Source organism: Marmota marmota, unplaced genomic scaffold, assembly GCF_001458135.2.
Source record: "Marmota marmota marmota unplaced genomic scaffold, marMar, whole genome shotgun sequence".
NCBI classification, from domain to species: domain Eukaryota; kingdom Metazoa; phylum Chordata; class Mammalia; order Rodentia; family Sciuridae; genus Marmota; species Marmota marmota.
Genome location: NW_026000101.1, coordinates 13,676,182 through 13,693,139, shown reverse-complemented (window position 1 = coordinate 13,693,139; position 16,958 = coordinate 13,676,182). Strand labels below are relative to the sequence as shown.

Here is a 16,958-nt window from a genome sequence, read left to right as displayed (position 1 = left end):
CCCAGGTGGCCTGTGTCTCGACCTGCCATCATGGTTCTTATCATTATCTCCTTCTCGAGCTGGGAGTCAAGGTGGAGGCTACGGGAACCATCTAGACTCAGTTTCCCTGGATTCAGGCTTTTCTTCTTTTCCTTTTCTAGCCTTAAATTTACTGTCCTGAGCCTGTTTCTCACTCGGGGATTCAAAGTGCAGTTTAAAGAGTGATCCGAGACCACAATTTTATTTATTTATTTATTTATTTATTTATTTATTTATTTATAGTACCAGGGATTGAACTCAGGGGCACTCAACCACTGAGCCACATCCCCAGCCCTATTTTGTACTTTATTTAGAGACAGAGTTCTGAATTGCTTAGCGCCTCTCCATTGCTGAGGCTGGCTTTGAACTCAAGATCCTTTCTCTTAGCCTCCCAAGCCGCTCGGATTAGAGGTGTGTGCCACCGTACCTGGCCTGAGACCAGAGTTTTAAAAATGATTTTTCTTGGTGATGCAGCCAACATTGAGAACCCTCAAGTCTAGCTTCTTTTTGAAATAATTTAAAAATCTTCTTTTTTTACTTGAAAATATCACTTATTTTTCTTTTCTTTATCCACAGATTCACTCAGCAATTTAATACAGATGCTGAGCAGCCATGTCACCTGGTGCGAAGCTGTCAGCACTGCCAAGTGTCATGCTGTTCCCTTCGGTCATCCACCATGCACTCCTTAGCTTAGTCACTTGCTCATCCAATCACCCAGCCTGCACTGAGCCATGTGCCTGCCAGGTCCTGTGCAGCGGTGGACATAGAGCAAGAGTGGCCAGAACTCATCTTCTAGGGGAGGAGGACGCAAAACAGACAAGAGAGAGAAGGATAAAAGCTGTGATGGGGAACTTGCATACTGGGACCACTTCAGGCTTGGTGGCTAGGGAGTGGCATTTAAACCAAGACTGGAATGACAAGAAAGAGTCAGACATGGAAAGATCTAGAGGAAAAGCATTCCAGGCAGAGGAATCAACAAGTGCAGAGGCCTGAAGTTTGGAATAAAGTTGAAGTGTCAGAGTCACAGAAAGCCCACATGGCTGAGGAGGGGGGAGGCAGGGGAAATGTATTAAGTGGTGTCAGAGACTAGATTTTGTAGGGCCAGTATCAGAAATTCGAGTTCTATTCTAAGTTTGAGGATTTTAACTGGGGAATAGTAAGATACACTGTGGATTTTTAAAAAGATTTGTTTTAGAAGAGTCGATGTAATCCTGCCTTATTAGCAATTACATTAATGGATTAAACTCTCCAATTAAGGTGCGGAGGTTGGCAAACTGGAATAAAAATACAGAATCCTACTATATATATTTTGGGTATAAGTGGTTCACTTTAGATTCAAAGACGCAAATAGGTTGAAAATCTGTTCAAGAATTCGTTTGGCTATTCAAGGAAATGAAATAAAAGGTATCTAGATTGAAAAGGAAGGAATAAAGCTATATGGGCACATGACACAATTTTCTTAGGTCGAAAATCCTGAAGAGTCAACCAAAAAAATTATTATAGCTGATAAATGAGTTTAGAAAATTTCAAGATACAAGATCAACACAAAAATACATTCTATTTCTATACCCCAGCAATAGACAAAGGAAATTTAGGAAGTAATTCAATTTATAATAGCATCAAAAAAGAATTAAATGCTTAGTAATACATGTAAATAAAGAGGAGCAAGACTTGTACATGGAAAACTAAAAATAATGCTGAAAGAAATGTAAGAAAATATAAATAAATGGAAAGATATCCCATGTTCATGGATTAGAAAACAATATTGTTAAGATGGCAATACTCCCCAAATGGATCTACAAACTCAATATAATCCCTATGAAAATCCCAAAAGCTTTTTCACGGACATGGAAAAGCTGATCCTATAATTCATATAACATTTCAAAGCGTTCTAAATAGCCAAAACAATCTTGAAAAAGAAAAACAAGACTAGAAGACTCCTACCTTTCAATTTTAACTATCACAAAGCTACAGCAATCAGTAGTAGTGCAGACAGTGTAGTGCAGACGATAGGATGGAATAGATTTGGGAGTCCATAAATACAACCACGCTTCTATGGTCAATTGATTTTCAGTGCAGGTTACAAACTATTCAACAGAAAGAATATTCAACAAATAATGTTTGAATAACTAGATATCCACATGCAAAAGAATTAATTTGAATCACTATCTCATACCACGTATAAAAATTAAAGTGGATCAAATGTGAGAACTAAATACCATATAACTTCTAGAAAAACACAAGTACAGATTTGTGATCTTGGCTCAGACAATGGTTTCTCAGCTATGATACCCAAGGAACAAATGACCAAAGAAAAAAAATAGATAAACTGGATTTCACCAACATTAAACATTTTCATATGTCAGAGAACACTAATGAGAAAATGAAAAGATAACTAACAGAATGGGAGAAAATATTTGCAAGTCATATATATGACAAGAGTCTAGAATCCAGAATATGTAAAGAACTCTTACAACTCAACAATAAAAAGAAAAATAATTCATTAGAAATGAGCAAAGCAGGCTGGGATTGAGGCTCAGCGGTAGAGAGCTCGCCTAGCATGTGCAAGGCACTGGGTTTGATCCTCAGCACCACATAAAAATAAATAAATTAAATAAAGGTATTGTGTCCAACTAAACAAAAAAAAAATTCAAAAAAGTGAGCAAAGGTTCTGAATAGACATTTCCCCAAAGAGGTTATATGCATGGCCAGTGGACATGTGCAAAGATGCTCAACACTATAAGCTAGTTGTTTGATAATCATTCTCATCAAAAACACGAGATACCACTTTATACCCCGAAGGATGGCTATAACCCAAAAGGCAGATAAATAGCAAGTACTGGCAACAATGTGGAGGAGCTAGAGCCCTCATACACTGCTGGTGGGAAGGTAAAGGTAAAGGTAAAGGCAGCTACCATGGAAAACTGGCAGTTCCTGAAAATGTAGCACAGGTGACTCAGGAATTCCACTCCTAGTGAATATCTAGGGGAAATGAAAACATATGTTCACATAAAAACTTGTAAGTGAATACTCACAGGAACATCACCCATGCCAGTCAAAAAGTGGAAACAATCTAAACATCCACCAGCTGAGGAATGGACAAACACCATGTGCTGTAGTCATACAAAGGAATACCATTCAGCCATCAGAAGGAATCAAATACTGATACAAGGAGGAACTCAAAAAACATTATGCCAAGCAAAAGAAGCCAGACACAAAATACCTCGTGGGGTATGATTTCCTTGTTATGAAATGTCCAGAATAGGCAAATCCATAGAGATGGAAAGCAGACTGGTGATTGGCAGGTGCTGGAGGGAGGGACAATGAAGGGTGATGGGAGAAAGGAACAGGGTTTCTCTTTGAGGTGATGGGACTAGTGGAAGAAAGTTAGGATGTTGGGGCGGTACCCTTGAAGGGGATATTGGGATCCAGTCCCTGGCTCTGATACTGTAAGCCCAAATAAACCTTTCTTTCCCTTAAGTTGATTTATCTCAGGTATTTGTCACAGTGATGGTAAGCTGACCAACATTAACCACCACTAATTCAGTGGCTCATATGATAAATGTTCTTTGCTTATTTTGCCAGTGGTGCATCATGAGCCAACTATATAGCTTTGGCCCATAGCATCCCCACTTTGGGATGTCAGATGATGAAAAATGATGGTGGTCTGGATCAGTAGGAGTAGTATAGACAAACAAAAGTGATGGGTCAGGATGACAGTACAGTCTGCAGGAGTAGTACAAAACTTCTCAGAGAATATCCCATAGATCTCCCAACAGGAGTGCTGTGAGGCTGGGTTCTAATAAGCCTGCAGCTCATGTTTATTGGGGGTATGCTATGTGCCTGGTGCCTTTCTAGTAGCTAGAGACACCACACTGGATAAAATGCAACCCTTCCTCTCCTCCATTCTTGTGGGGCTATATTCTAGTGGATAGGGCGTCATTTGTGACAACACTAAAAAGCTGGATGGGATATACTGTAGAATGATGACTGGCTGTGACACCTGGTTCTTTTTCTCCTTCTTCTCTGCTCTGCTGAATTCAGGATTGGACACAGGACACCTTTTGGCCAATGAAATATGAGTGGAAGTAACATGTGATACATTGGGATGGAAACTTTAAAAGCCTTATACTTGTTCCCTCTGCCAGAAAAACTGTCCTAGAAGGTGCACCATCATCTGTGTCCCAGAGTGAAGACACCATGAGGGGAAAGCTACAGTTGATCCTCAATGGACAAGTGCTCAGATGAGTAAAGAACAGAGGAGAGGAAGAACCTTTAGTGCTTTGATCTACTGAGGGGTTTTCTGTTGTTGTTACCACAGCAAAACCTAGCACACCCTGACTAATACAGGATCTTTTCCTTTTTGTCCTCTGAGAGACATTAATCCAAAACTCAATCCCGGACTATTATGGTTTGGATGTGAGGTGTCCCCCAAAACTCATGTGTGAGACAATGCAAGAGGTTTAGAGGAGAAATGATTGGGTTATGATAGCCTTAACCCAATCAGTGAATTAATCACTTGATAGGATTAATAGAGTGGTAACTGAAGGCAGGTAGGGTGTGGCTGGAAGTGGTGGGCATTGGGGGCGTGCTTTTGGGGTATATATTTATATCTGGCAAGTGGAGTCTCTCTCTGCTTTCTGATCATCATGTGAGCACCTCCCCCTGCCGTACTCTTCCACAATGTTGTTCTGCTTCACCTCGATCCCGGAGGAATGGAGCCTGCTGTCTATCGACTGAGACCTCTGAAACCATGAGCCCCCAAATAAACATTTTTTTAAAATATATTTTTAGTTATAGATGAACATAATATATTTATTTATTTATTTTTATGTGGTGTTGAGGCTCAAACTCAGTGCCTCACACGTACTAGGCAAGCGTTCTACCACTAAGCCACAACCTTAGCCCCCAAATAAACTTTTCTTCCTCTAAAATTGTTCCTGTTAGGTCTTTTAGTTGCAGCAGTGAGAAATCTGACTAAACCACGGACCATATTTTAGAAGATTAAGGCCAGGACTTCAAACTTAAACCCCAGACTCTGGAAGCACAAATTATAGTTTGGATGTTAAATGTCCCTCAAAAGTTGTTGTGTTTGAAGCTTGATCCCCAGTTGCTGGCACCGCTGGGAGGTGGTGGGAACTGTGGGAGGTGGGCTAGTTGGAGGAAACAAGTCACTGGGTGGGTGTTCTTGAGGGGTATATGTTGTCCCTGGCCACTTTCTCTTGCTCTCTTTGCTTCCGGGCTGCCATAAGGTGACAGCCTCCTCTGCCATATGCTCCTGCCACCATATTGTTCTGTCTTACCTCAGGCTCAAAGCAATGGAGCCCACAGGCATTGGACTGAAACCTCTGAAACCATGAGCCAAAATAAATCGTCTCTCTTCCATGTTGCTCAGCTTCACCTCAATCCAAAATTCTTCTCAGGAATTTTGTCAGAGGGAAGGAAAGCTAACACAGCCAGGCCATCCATAGGAACCCTGTTCACAACGGACAGACCCAACCACAGGCCTACCAGCAGCAAGCTGGGGCGTGGTCCCTCATGGATATCTCTACTGCTTGTCAGACTGTGCAATCCTAAGGCAGCTGGTGTGGACCATGGCCCCAATAGGACACCCCATAAGGCCAAAGGAGCACCCTAATGACTGAGGAAGCAAAAAAAAAAAGGTGAGAATCTGCAAAGAGGTTGCTTTCCACAGAAAGATGGAAAGTGGGCTGGGGACATAGCTCAGTGTTAGAGCGCTTGCCTAGCATGTGCAAGGTTCTGGATCTGATCTAAAACACCGGAAGGAAAAAAAAAAGGTGGGAGATCTCTGGGGGCCATAGCCTGTGTTTCTGCCAACGTGGATGTGTTGGATTGGGAAAAAAACCATAAAAATTTAAAGGCTCTTTTTGCTCAAGCACTGGAATGACTTTAACAAGACAAACCCAGTTGTCAAGATGCCAGGATCTCACACAATTTTCCAGTCCTTTTGGTCCTTGGCTCTTGAGAATTTCTAGTAAACAGCCCCTCCTCCTGGATACGTGGAGGGGAGAACTTTCAGGATCAGGGCTGCCCCTGCGGCTGTGGCTCTGTGTCTTCTCTTTGGGTCCTGGAGGGCCTCTAGCCACCCCAGTGCTTCCCAAGGGCACACAGGAGACCAACAGAGGCAATGAATAAAACAGCAATCTCTCCTGTATCTAAGATGCCTTGCAATCTGAGATGTTCCAGAAACGTGTCTGTGGTTGGCAGAGCCCTACACTGGGCCCAAACATATCTGTACCCACAAATCTGAGAGCAGAGCTGAGCTAGGGCTGAGCTGGGCTCCATGCCAGGAGGCAAATACCCGTGGACACCCTTAAAACGCCTCTCTGGTCTATCATTTCCATCGAATCTCCCCTTGAGTTCTCATTTTAATAACTCAATTCTCATTTTAATAACACCTTGTGTCCTCTCCCAAACAGCCCAAGGCAGCACATAAGAAAAGCCCAAATAAAACAGGACAGTTAAAAAATAAAGACAAACGATCAGAAGGAGAGATAATCTTCCCGGAACCTGAGATAAGAGGGTTATTGCGATGCGCCTGAGTGTTGAATTGGGCTCCAACTTTCTGGCAGCCAAGGTTAAAAAGAAACAGAGCATCTTATCCATTACTATGGCCTGATAGAAGGAAGTAGAGACAGTTCACCAGCAAGCTTTGGCCCCTTTCCTAGCATGACACTCTATGGGGATCTATCCCGGGGATCTCTATCTCAGGGGCGCTAAGTCACCAACAGAACCACAGTCCCCGACAGAAGAGGCTGACTCATTCTTCATTTGGCAGCCTCAGCCCCAGAAGTGGGCCCTTCATGAAGGGTGAGGGTGTGATATTAAATTAAATTGCAACTCAGCAGAGATATTTCTTTGAGGAGCTGGCTTAATGGGCCCAGACAGATGGGTTACATTTGGACATATGGAGGCATGGGGAGAGAGTTCCAGGTGGAGGGAACAATTTATTCAATAAATATTTACCGAGCACTTGCTCTGAGCCAGGCCCTGGTGGTGGGTGCTGGGGACACACAGATGGCCTTGGCCCTTGAGGAGGTCACAGATGAGGGGGGAACAGGTGCATACACAATTACCAGTGTTGTGACCAGAATGAGTGATGAACAGGTTGGGGTGGGAGCATCGGACAGAGGCATCCGAGACTGCCTGGGTGGTCCAAAGGCTCCTTAGAAAATTCTTCTCTGTGTCTCAAAGGTCAAGTAGCAATTGTATGACTCAAAGGTCAAGAAGGCATTTTAGGGTGGGAATGAGGGTATCCTGGGTAGAGGGGACAAAGACATAGAGGAAGAGAGAGTATGATATTTTGGAAAAGTACCAGTGACTAAGGGGATCATGATGGATGAGGCTGCAGAAGCAAACAGGTCAAATGATCCAAGACCTCCTGACCTGTGCCAAGGAGTATAGACGTCATCCTCTAGTGGATTTTTTTTTCCTGGGTACCAGAGATTGAACTCAGGGGCACTCAACCACTGAGCCACATCCCCAGTCCTATTTTGTATTTTATTTAGAGACAGGGTCTCACTGAGTTGCTTTAGCACCTCGCTTTTGCTGAGGCTGACTCTGAACTCATGATCCTCCTGCCTCAGCCTCCCTAGCTGCTGGGATTACAGGCACTACTGAGAGTTTTCGACAGGAGGATGGCACAATCAGAACTTCAGATGGGGGCTGGGGATGTGGCTCAAGTGGTAGTGCACTCGCCTGGCATGCGTGCGGCTCGGGTTCGATCATCAGCACCACATACAAACAAAGATGTTGTGTCCGTTGAAAAAAATAAAAAAATAATTATTAAAAATTCTCTCTCTCTCTCTCTTTAAAAAAAAAAAAAAAAAGAACTTCCGATGGTGCAGCCCTCCCAGGGATGACTTTGCCACGTTAATTTAGATGGCTTGAGTATCGGACTGAACCCAGGCCCTCAATGAAACCCTTACCAGCCTGGGCCATGGTCTGCTTCTGACTGGGACCACAGCCTGGCCACCCAGGACACCACAGATGACTGTGGGTGACAAAGAGCTGTCTCACTGCCCAGGGCTGGTGGCTTCAGCTATAGTGACCTACCATTTGGAATGTGACCCTTACCATCAAAAGCCTTGGGCTACCAGGTTACCTGTGAGCAGGCCACAGAGCAGAACAGACCTGGTTCCCAGAACTCCCCAACTCTGGTCATTCTGCTCTCTATTCCACAATGAATAGCGGGAGGCGGGGTTTGGACAAGCTTTATGAAGATACCAGCTGTTTCCTGAAAGTGCCTGCTTGGCACTGACCCCCCCCCCCCCCGCGCCACCCCCCGCCCCCGCCACCCCGCCCAGAGCAACTGTAGAGAGGGAAGTAGAAGGTAAGAGTTAAAATTATTTAAAACTCAACATGTTTGCCTCTTCCAATATCGGTTTCCATAGAAACGTAACTGGTGTAAGCCACTCATTTCAGAGCCAACTTCAGTTCCTTGATTCCACACCCCTCATCTGCTTCTGCAAACAGAGAGTGGTAAGACAACAGGATGTGGAGGGAAGTTTGAAATACTCCGTGCCCCAAGCTGCCCTTAACTCAATTACTGCCAGAATGACCAGAAAGCCACAGAAACCAGAGTGTAGGGAATTCTTGATGTAGACTGCTTGGCCACCTGTTGGGGGTGGGGAGGTTGGACCAGCCTTCCACCATTTCTGTGACTGCACGCTACACACATGGCTCCCGCCAGGGGCGGGATTATGTTCCCTCTCTGGTTGCACCCTGCTGGGAAGTGAGTCAGGGAGGCTTCCTGGGATGCAGGCAGCCTTTGGATGCTGTCATGGTGGCTCCCTGTGGCTTGCCCCAGTGTTCAATGTCTGGTAACCCTGAGTGCTTTCCATCATGTTTCTCCATCTCAAGACCATTTCTGAATGGTCAGGTGGGGTTCTAAACAGTGACCTGGTATAGAAGGAAAGTCTAGAAAAAAATGAGAACCCTTCCATCTAGCATCAGAGACTGTCTTCATACCATCTGTATGCATAGAGATTACTTTGGGGGGAAATTATCTCAAATTATTGCCTTGAAAAGGAAAAGTAAATTCTCATATGGATGTATGTGGGTATACATATAGACACAATTCTTGGTCCTAACTTACTTGATCTAAAATCAGCACTTAACAGAGTTCATTAAAACTTCCTCCTTGAAATACTTTCTTCATTTGGTTTCATCTGATTTTCTTCTTATCTACCTCTGGGCTTCTCCAACAGCTCTCTTTTGCTGCCTCCCCCAGAACTCCCTGGATTCCAAACACGGGTGTGATTCTGGGTCAGTCCTAGGTTCCCTCCTCTGCTGTCTCTCTCTGTGCCCTCCCCTGATGTCATCCATGTGTTGATCCATCTAAATTCTCATCTCCAACCCACACCTATCCCTTTGCTCCAGACCTATATGTCCAATACCCACTCACCATCACCGCTAGCAGAGTAGGTGCTAAAAAGAGAGAGAGGGAGGGAGAGTTATTTTCCTTTTTCACCAAGAATCCAAATCATACTTTACAAACCTTTCTAACATACTTGGCAGGTTTATCCACACCTGCTGTATCTGAAATGCAGAAACAGCCAATCTTCCCATCAGTCTGCAAAGCAGAGGCAGCATCGAGATGCTATGCAGAAACACTGAGCATGAGGCCAGGTCCGGGGACATCTGCAAGTCCTTGACTTGGTCTGGAGCATTGTCCCTGGAGATCTCTCCCTCCTTCAAATTATCCTCCTGTATGGATGGCTCCTTTTTGACCTTCTGCCTGTGGACAGCTTGATCTCCCATCCCCCACCTGTGGGCAGCACTCTCCTGACTACTTCCTACCTCTCTATCTATTGCTTCATATTTCCTTCCCCAGCTCCTCCTCCTGTACCCATCACCACTCAGTGGTTCCTAGGACTTCCGTCAGGACATCTTCGCCTCTCACTGTACCTCTGGGTCTCTACACTCTTCTCCACGATTCCCATCCTCAAAGCATTAACTCCCTTCCACAAATCTCTATCTTCTGAACAAACTACTCTTTTGTGCTCTAGGAACCTATATTCCATTTTGGGGACCCCTTTGCCCAGGAGGCCCTCAGATATCTCAAATTTATAATCAGACTTGAGCGACTCCTCCATTTCCTCCAAAGCCCACTCCTCATTCTGCACCCTGAAGTGACTGTCATCCACCACCCAGGCATAAATCTGGGCAAGACCTCCTGCCTCTCTGTCCCAAACTCTTAGAGTCAATCAGTCACCAAGTTTTGTCACATCTGTTTCCTAAATAGCTCTCAAAACTAATCACTTCTCTCTGTCTCCACTCCCACTGCCCTGGTTTAGGTCACCATCAGCTCCTGACTGACTTATTGCAAAAACATGTAGCCATCTCTAGGCCTCCAGCCTCACCCCTCCATCTGTTCTCACCCTGTAGCCAGGAAGATATGACCATGTCACTCCCTTGATTAAATCTCTTTAATTTTGAAGTTTAAACTCCTCTGCTTAGTACACAAGGTCCCTAACAATCTGGGCTCTGTCCAATTTTGGCCATCAGAACTATTTGATACTTAAAAAAAAAAACGTTTTAGGAAAAAAAAATATTCTAACACGTTTAATGATGAGAAACTAAATGAGTTTTCCCTAAGCTCAGAAACAAAGCAAAGGTGTCTGTCCTCTCTTACCAGTTTTATCCAACATGTACTGGATGTCTTAGTTAATGGAGTAAGTCAAAAGAAGAAAATAAAGGCATACCAATGGGGAAGGAAGAAACAAAAGCATGTCTGTTTGCAGACAACTTTATTGTCTATGTAGGAAGTCCCAAAGAATCAACACAAAAACTCCTGGAACTAATAAGCAATATGGCAAGGTTGCAGGATACTAGCTTTACATACAAAGGTCAACTGCTTTCCTATATACTGGAAACGAGCATTTGGAATTTGAAATTAAAAACACAGCACCATTTACATTAGCACCTAAACAAAATGCAATAGCTATCAATCCAAAATTATGTACGATATCTATAATGAGAAATCTAGAAAGCTATAGAAGAAAATAAAAGATAAATGGAGAGATATTCCATGTTCATGGATAGGAAGATTCGATATTATTAAGATAGCAATCCTCCCCAATTGATATATAGATTCAATGTTACATCAATCAAAATCCCAGAAAGTTACTGTGGATATCAACAAATTGATCCTAAAGATTGTCTGGAGACAAAAGACCCGAAAAGACAACACAACATTGAAGAACAAAGTTGGAGAACTGACATCAAGACTTTCTGTAAAGCAATAGGAATCAAAAACATGTGCTTTGGTGAAAAATAGACAAGTATATCAATGGAAGGAACAGAGATTCCAGAAGTAGATCTACATGAGAAGATGCTAGACAACTCATTGGAAAAAGGACAGTCTTTTCAACAAATGGTGCTGGAACAACTGGATACCCACAGGCATAAAAAATGAATCCAGGCACAGATCTCAGACTTTTCACAAAATGTGAAATGCAAAACCATAAGACTTCTAGAAGATAACATGTCTCTTTGGGTTTGACCGTGAGTTTTTAGGTACAACACCAAGGATGATCCATGAAAGAAAAAAAAAAAGCAATAAGCTAGGCATCATGAAAATTAAAACTTCAGCTCTGCGGAAGTCAGTGTTAAGAGAATGAAAGGACGATCTACAGACTGAGAGAAAGCATTTGCAAAACACCTGCCTGATAAAGGCCTTGTATCCAAAATAGATAAAGAACTCCTAAAATTCAACAATAAGGAAACAACCAAATTAAAAAGTGATTAAGAGATCTGAACAGACACCTCAGTAAAAATTATATCCAAATAAATCTTGGCAAGGCCTCCTGCCTCCCTGTCCCTTGGAGTCAATCAATCACCAAGTTTGGTCACATCTGTTTCCTAAATAGCTCTCAAAACTAATCAATGGTAAAGAAGCATATGAAAAAATATTCAGCATCACATATCATTGGAGAACTGCAAAACTAAAACAACAAGGGGATACTACTGCACATCTCAGAATGACCAAAACTCAAAACGCTGACTGCTGCAAATGCTGGTAGGGATGCAGGGCAATAGGAGCTCCCAGTCATTGTTGGTGGAAATACAAAATGGTGCAGCTACTGGGGCAGGCAGTTTGCAGTTTCTTGCAACGGTAAACATACTCTTATCCTATACCCAGCACTTGGATATTTAGGTATTTATCCAAATGATCTGGAAACTTATGTCCACACAGAAACCTACCTACAAATACTAATAGCAGCTCTATTCATAACTGCCCAAACCTGGACACAGCTAAGGTGTCCTTCATTGGTTAAATGAATAAGCAAACTGGTACGTCCATACAATGGGATATTAATCATTGATCAAAGGAAGTGAACTATTAAGCCACAAAAAGGCATAAGGGAAGCTTACATGCCTATTATTAATGAAAGAAGCCAGTGGTTCACACCCGTGATCCCAGCCACTCAGAGGCTGAGGCTAGAGGACCATGAGTCTGAGCATAGCCCAGGTCACACAGCAAGGCCCTGCATAAAAATAAACAAATACATAAATAAGTAGAAAGAAAGAAAGAAAGAAAGAAAGAAAGAAAGAAAGAAAGAAAGAAAGAAAGAAAGAACCAGTCTAAAAGACCATATACTGTATGATTCCAAGTATAGAACATTCTAGAAAAGGAAGAATTGTGCATTGGTGGCTGCCAAGGGGATAAGACACAAAGGACATGTAAGATGGTGAGACTGTTCCATACGAAGCTGTAACAGCACACACGTGGTATGATGGCATTACATACAAGGTCCATAGAACTGTATGATGCAGAGTGAACCCTACTGTAAACCACAGACTTAAGTGGGAATAGAGTAGGGATACTAGCTCATCATTTTACCAAACATGCACACTGTGTGTGTTGGGGGAAGTATACGGAAATAGTACTTTTGTTAAAATTTTCCATAAACCTAAAACTGCTCTAAGAAATGGTCTATTAACTCAGTACAATTTTTTTTTTAAATGACATGTACCTTGCTTTTGAAGACCAGATAAAATGTCCCCATACAATTTGAAGAATGATTTCCTGTAGCCTTGCAGGCCCTACTTGACTCTCCTAACGATATCCTGCCCCCCTACAGGTAACCACAACCTTGAATTTTGTATTAACAGTTGTCTTCTTTAAAAAAGAAAAATGTTTTGCTACCTTTGTATATTTCCTTAAGTAGTATTTTGCTTAGTTTATACCGTCTTTGAACTTTGACATGTGACCAAGCACTTTGGGAATTCACCTGTGGTTTGCTGTTTATGCTCATCATCGTGTCTCAGGCGTCACCAAGGCTCATCCAACCAGAGGGTCCAGCTGGGGATCGCTCCTTTCCACAGCTCTGGTGGTGTTCCTCTGGTTGAAAGTGCCACGGTGCATGCATCCATTCTGCTGCTGACACACACTGGGGACACACGTCCAGTTCGGGGTTATGCTGAACAGTGCTGCTGTGAACACCCTTGGGCAGGTCCACCTGGGCACATATGTGACTTTCTCTAAGAATGTGTACCCCTGGACTTGGTGGGCTGTGGGACGAGTGCACACCAAACTGCTTTCCAAGGGCCTATGCCAATCAATGCTCTGGCTTCCCCGAGAGGGCGCCTTCCACTGCCCATGTCCTCCTGCATTAGTGGTCACCTGCTCTCCGAGGGCAACTGCTTCTGCCCAATGCCCTTCCTGCCCTCTTCCCTTGTTCCTGCCTCCTCGTGACCCCAGGAGGCCAGGTTGGCGCCTCTCCTTAGACTTCCTAGCACCTTGCATTACCCCAGGACATGCCTGTGTGGGTGTGAACCAACCACAGACTTGTCTGTCTCCCCAGCCGTCCTGAAGGTCCCTGAAGGCAGGGCCACGTCCCATTCATCATGGCTGTCTGCTAAATTCTGTTGAATAAATGAGGGCAAAGCTGGAGTCTCAGTCTGAGGCAGATGAGGAGACTGACACCGGGGGTGATGAGCCACAGCTGGAGGCCTGGCAGAGGCTTAGAGGCCAGGGGCTCGGGCTCCAGGGCCATAGCTAAACGGTCAGCCTGCTCTGAGGGGTGTTGTGTGCAGATCTCTGAAAGAGGGAAGAGGTGGCAAAACCAGAACTCAAGTCTTCTCTCCCTTCTTCAGGGAGCCCCTCAGGCAGCAGAGTTGAAAGCAGAACACCTTCACTGAAATTTAAGCTACGACTTACTGGCTGTGTGACTGTGAACAAGTCACTGAACCTCTCTGTTTCCAGCTCCCTCATCTGTAAAATGCAGAAAATAATAGCTCGCCCCTTACTGTGTTGTTATAAAGCTTGAATTAAATGAGTTCATACTGTAAAGCATTCAGACAGTTCCTGGCATATGACAAGTGCTCTATCAATATTTATTACAGAAAAATGAATGAGGATATGGAGCTGGGTGGCCTTCTGTAGGACTCCAGGGGATTTTCCTTCCTGGACACCTGCATGTACTCTCCGGGGAAGAATCTCTTCCGTGGATCTTTCCCGTTATTCTTGAGCCCTTTGTCCTGCGTATTCAACTCGAGTGTGAGCCACACCCTTCAGTCTGAAGTACTAGTGCTAATTTCTCATTAGCCAGCTCCTCATTAGCCAGCAGGCACCATGAGCTCAGGGTCGAGTGGCCATGATCTCCGGTGTCCCCGTGGAAGATGCTATGGAGTGTGGGGGCTGGCTCAGAGTGGCCTGTGCTGGGGAGGCTGAGGTCCAACAGGAGTAAGGGCAGGGCTGTGCTCAGCAGAATCCAGAGGGAGAATGTCTGGGGAACTGGGAGTCATGCAGCTCCGCAGGGCCAGTGAGCTTAGGGACATGTCTCCATAGTAGGTGGCCCTGGGACTGAAGCTCAAGGAATTTGCTTGGCAGAGAAGGTTCTGGAAGCAGGCAGGGTACTGACACAGAGGAGGCCTATGCCTGGGATCCCAAGTTATTCAGAGTCCAGAGCAAACCAAGGTGTCTGGGATGTAAGGGGTGGCAGCAGGCAACAGGCCTCTGATGACTTCTCCCTGAAGCCTAGACTTTGTCTCTGGCTGAGGGTCCTGGAAAAGATGTCCCCTGAGGGAGACCGTGGGACGCCTCGTCCCCTGAGCACTGTTCACCCAGCACGCTGTGCCCGACAGGAGCGGCTGAGGGAAACCCACAGACAGCTTGGCCTTGTTTGGTGGACTGGCAGGGCTGCAGGTGGACAAATCACAGGCTTCTGCTGCCATAGCAACGGAGCAACAGGGCAACCCGAAAAGAGGAATAAGTAGCACAAGAGGAAGGGCCAGGAAAGACCCAGAAAGAAACCTTGGTAGATCCTGGAGGGACACACGAAGGGCATATCTGGCCCTTGCCCTGAGCCCTGTGGGTGCCCCCTCGGTTTCCTCGTCTGTGCAGAAAGGCTTTTTGTGGCCACCAGGGGCTCTGCAGTTGGAGAACCTTAACTTTGAGAGATTTGGGGTGTTCTAGGGTTCTGTGCACAGAGTCATCGAGGGGAAGAAAGGTATCGTCTGTGATGGCAGCACCGGTTTACCCTGCTTGAATGGCTGGGCTGCGGGGCTTCCAGCCTGCACCCAGCCCTGCAGCCTTCTCCTGCTGCAGCCAGAGCCCCACTGACCCCTGCACACTTAGAGTGGAGGCGGCATCCTTGCAGGCCCCAGGGTACCCTTGATCTGGTCTCCAGCTGCCCCAGCTCCAGACTCCCCACAAGCTCTGTCTCATTCCCTTGGCTCCCCTTCCCTGGCATCCTGGCCCCTCAGTCCCTTTTCTCTAATTCCCCGTCCTTATCTGTAGGGGGTGCAGGCATGCTTTTGTTCTACCTACTTCCCTGATCTTTGCCAATGAACAAAGGCCTAGGAAAGCCAGAGAAAGTGCAAAAAGAGCTGTCCTGGTGTTGAAGGGAGGGTAGGACACCACTAACCTGCTGGGCGACCTTGGGTAAGTTACACAACCTCTCTGGGTTTCCATTTCCTCATTACTAAGATGGGCTTACTTGTAACACTTCACAGAACTGTTGTGATATTAAATCACATACAACACTGGCTGTCATCACTGTCTTCATTGTCATCATCATTATCATCATCATCATCATCATCACTATCATCATTATGGCTGTAACTGTCACCACCACAGGCTCTCCCTAGCTCAGGGGCCCACTTAGCCAGTGACAGCTCTTCCCAGTATTGAATCTGTCTGGATCACTAAATCTTGGTGGTGGGCAGGGAATTCCCCTGGGACTGAGTGGGCGAGGAGGTGCTCATTTGGCCACTGTGCATGATGAATGGTGATCAGTTGTCATCTCCCCTCTGGAAAAAGTCTGTCTGCGTGAATGAACTCAGTTCCTGTCCCCTTGGCCCACAGGCACAGCTGGTGTCATGTCCTTCTGTGCCTGTCTGGAGCCCTGCTTCCTCCCAGGGTATACGTGGAAGGTGGAGAGATGGAGGGGCGCTGTCCAAAATCTCCTCCCTAAAAGATATTCACCGACTGTATAACTTCTTACTGAGCTGAGTAAACTCTCTGTATCAACATAAATGTGGCTGTGCATTTTATTTTCATGAACCCCCCCTCTTTTATTTATTTTTTAGTCCTGGGGATTGAACCCAGGGTGCTGAGCCACATCCCTAGCCCCTTTTTAAAATATTTTGTTTAGAGACAGGATCTCTCTGAGTTGCTTAGGGCCTCACTAAGTTGCTGAGGCTGGCTTTGAACTCAGGATCCTCCTGCCTCAGCCTCCTGGAAAACCTTCTTGTCTAGAAGGATAATACCTCTGTCCCCAAGACATACAATTACATTTTCCAGTTTACTTCCAAAATACACACTAAATTCCACAAAAAAGATTTCCCTAATAACACGGTTCGAGAAACAGAGGTCCTCATTGTCTCCATTGAATTTGCCACAACGTACGGAAAACATAAGCAAACGGCCCACCCAGTGCAGCTGGCTCCACTCCACAAAAGCATGTTCA

At 44.9% G+C, this 16,958-nt stretch overlaps 1 protein-coding gene across 1 annotated transcript in view; it reads right to left on the bottom strand.

Moving 5' to 3' along the window:
- Gabbr2 (gamma-aminobutyric acid type B receptor subunit 2) overlaps positions 1-16,958 on the bottom strand; it is a 352,128-nt gene that overhangs the window by 43,091 nt on the left and 292,079 nt on the right. The window lies entirely within an intron of this gene.